The sequence below is a fragment of the Centroberyx affinis genome, unplaced genomic scaffold (genome assembly GCF_046629955.1).
Source record: "Centroberyx affinis isolate AG114_WGS23_722 - 3 ecotype Tasmania unplaced genomic scaffold, CSIRO-AGI_Caff_v1 ptg001788l_1, whole genome shotgun sequence".
Taxonomy (NCBI): Eukaryota; Metazoa; Chordata; class Actinopteri; order Beryciformes; family Berycidae; genus Centroberyx; species Centroberyx affinis.
Window position 1 is genome coordinate 119,117 of NW_027280179.1, and position 3,384 is coordinate 122,500.

At 46.2% G+C, this 3,384-nt stretch overlaps 1 protein-coding gene across 1 annotated transcript in view; it reads left to right on the top strand.

Annotated features, from left to right (window-relative positions):
• The first annotated feature begins 196 nt into the window (after window positions 1–196).
• The window catches only part of traf3 (TNF receptor-associated factor 3), a 20,229-nt gene continuing 17,041 nt past the window's right edge, over window positions 197–3,384 (top strand). The window contains exon 1 of the mRNA XM_071529434.1: window positions 197–351. The gene's annotated coding sequence lies outside the window, so the exon portion shown is untranslated. The remainder of the gene's footprint in view (window positions 352–3,384) is intronic.

The window sequence follows — 3,384 nt, forward strand, 5'->3', positions numbered from 1 at the left end:
TCACAGCGCCGCCCGGCGGGGCGGCTCTGCCCGGCACCATGCTGTAAATATACACACAGTGTATCTCCACAGTATGCTCACTAAAGGAAACAGCGCCGCCCGGCGGCTCCGCACCGCAGCTGGGGGATTTCCTGGGCGGAAGTAGCGGAGGGGGTTTCCAGTCTGATCAGTCCAGTCTGCCGCTGGATCTCTCTGGATCCAGGTCTGAAGAGAACCGGACCATGAGCCGCTCTGCTGCCGCAGCTCGGACTCTGTAGCGGCGGACCGGCAGTCCGACAGCAGCGGGTTGAAGGTTTGAATCCTGAAGCAAAGCAGCGGAGGAGCAGCGCGGTGGCCTGCGGTCCGATTCATGTAAGTCTGGACTGAAACATCTGGGCAGGGAGAACACAGCAGAACAGAGCAGGCTAGAACCACGATAGAACCAAAGTAGAACCTCAGTAGAACCAGAATACACAGAGTTCGTGTTCAGTGTCGCTGTAAATGTTTCATCTGTGAATTAAAGCTCGTGGCTCTGCTGTAATGGAGATTTATACTGGCAACACACAGACAAGCTAAGTGTGTGTGTGTGTGTGTGTGTGTGTGTGTGTGTGTGTGTGTGTGTGTGTGTGAGATGAGGTAATGTGTTGCTCAGTGTAACGTTAGCAGACAAACCAGACACAAGAATCTGCTTCATCTACTGCTGGGAGCGAATCCCAGTTTACTGTTAAACCAGAATAACATTAATCCACCAGTATGATATTTAATAATATATGTTAGTATACTGTTAATACACCAGAATACTGTTATATCTAATGTACCAGAATACTGTTAAAACCCACATGGGTGACAAACTGGACTACAGTCAATCTGAAGACTGAGCTAACAGTAGAAGCTAACAATAGAAACTGATAGTAGAGGGCTAACAGTAGAGGCTAGCAGGGGAGGCTAACAGTAGAAGCTAACTGCTAGCTAGTGAGTTTGAAGGATGACTGTAGAAGGATGATTGGCAGGTCAGCTGTTTCTACTGGATTCTATCTGACGGAATCATGTTTTTATTTCACTGCTGTTCAGCTGTGATGCAACAGATCAGACTGTAACTCACTGCTCATATCTACTAACTTCATATATATATACACACAGGACATATACAATATATGTATATATATGTATATGTATATATATATATATGTATAGTACATTTACATGTATAGTACATTTATATGTATAGTATGTATAGTAAGGTTTATGCAGTCAGTGTTCACATGCACCAGTCAGTGTGTGTATTAACTGACAGGTACATGACTGTGATGTGATGATTACACATTGACTGTGTTTACATGGACTTGAGTGTCCCGGTTATGAGTCTTATCCCGGTTTTGATCATATTCAGGATGTGGCGTTCACATGGAACACAGAGAAATCTGGTTCTTCATATCTCCGTATTCATGATAAATACTAGCATCCCGCTTACTGATGCCTGCATGCTGCAGGCGCCTGTGATGTTTACAACACAAACCGGCAAATTTGAAATCGTTAATCTGACACAGCATGCTTTGCACATGGGAAGCCGATGTCGACACCACCGTGTTCTTAGTGGCCAGCGGACGCTGACCAAGCATCTCGTCCAAAATTTAGTAAAATTTGAAAGTTGCTGGATCAGAGCCACTTCTTTAGTTTTGATGTTTGGCTGTAGTAATGTTTCTTTAGTATTTTCCTCCTGACCTGACTCGCTCCACTGTGCGTGTTGGAAACCGGCCTCCTGTAGTCTGGATCTACAGACTTGAACAGCTCAGCATTTCCATGCTTTCTCCATCTAAACTGCCGAGTATATTTCATTCTTTCATCACCGAAAGAGAAAACTCTGTTTCCTCATCGCTCCAGAAGTGAGACGCTCTCGTTGTTGTTGTTGTTTGTGTTTTTCTGTTCCGTCTCTCGGCTGAAGCCTGTGCAGGGAGTCTGCAGCGGTCAGAAACCTGGATCAGATGTTTACATGCGACAGGATCCCGGTTTCTTTCGGAGTACTCCGGCTAGCATAATCGGGTTTCTCAAAACCGGGATAAGGGCTTATCCGGGTTTCTGAAATCGGGATATGATGTTTACATGAGCAAACACAAAAACGGGATACTTCAAAAACCCGATCATAACCGGGAGACTCAAGTCCATGTAAACGCAGTAAACTCCGGTCAATGACTGCGGACGGAACAGAAATGCAACCGGTGTAGTCGAGCCACAAGAGAGACAATCCACAAAAGAAGGACTCACCTGGTCATCCTGCTGTTTAACAGAGGAACAGGATAGATCCTCATCCAGCTGTAGATCCTCATCCAGCTGTAGATCCTCATCCAGCTGTAGCTCCTCAGTCAGTCAGTCAGTCAGGTAACGCTTAGTGAGATGTTGCTTTGTCAGATGGCCTCTAGAGGGCGTCTCTGTCTAAGAGAGCCCTCTCGCCTGTGGGCTAAACGCCACATTCAGTGTCATACACTGATGATGCCATATTGGATCTCACTAGACAGAGGAAACAAATCTAGGCTATATCAGAGGGACCAGAACGTACCAGCACACCGTTCCGGTAGTGAATTGGACGGCGTAACGCACGTTCAGGTTCTGAAAAAATAAATACAGAGCCGGTGGTTGTACCTGTTTTAGGAGCTTAAACTACTGCTTTGGTTCGTTTTATGACCTAAGTTTCCGGCTGGGCGGTGTTTGGATCTTCGGGCCAATCACAGCGCTTAAAAATGGAACACTCCACTCAACCGGGAAGCCAGGCGACATTAAACAAACTCACAACCTGAGCCACGGAGCTGACAGGTTGTTGTGAAAATGTGAAAGAAGAAACTAGGCATTCTTTCCTATTTTCATCCCAATGTGATAAAACACTGTGTTCAAGTGAATTTAACTTGTTTCTGTGCAGCAGCTCCGTTCTCCACCATGTTGACGTTCCCAAACAGCCCAACGGACAGAAATCTATCCGTCAATCATTCTGTCAGTTTTCCGCCGGATCAGTGTGGCCGCCGCTAGTGGAGTTCGACAGACGCGGCGCGGGTCTGTACAGGATCTGGACTTGTTTGGCTTTGAGCTCGTGACGTGAACCGTTCCTCCAGGCTCCTCCCTCGGCCTCTGGATCTCCCTCCAGGACCTGAATGTTTTCCTGGTGTCTTCTAGTCAGGAATCATTCAGGGGCCGGCCTTCTCCGGGAGTTTCTCCTCAAAATGCGTTCATGTTGTCGCCAAAAAAGCAGCAGAGGAAGTAAAATTCTTGTTTTTGTGTGTTTGTGAAGCCTGTTAGCCAGTGAATGTAACAGTTCCCACTAGGGATGTGAATAATTAATCGACGATCAATTAATCACCATTAACAATTTGATTGATCAAGCATATATTAATCGATAATGTAGCCTACGTTATGTGC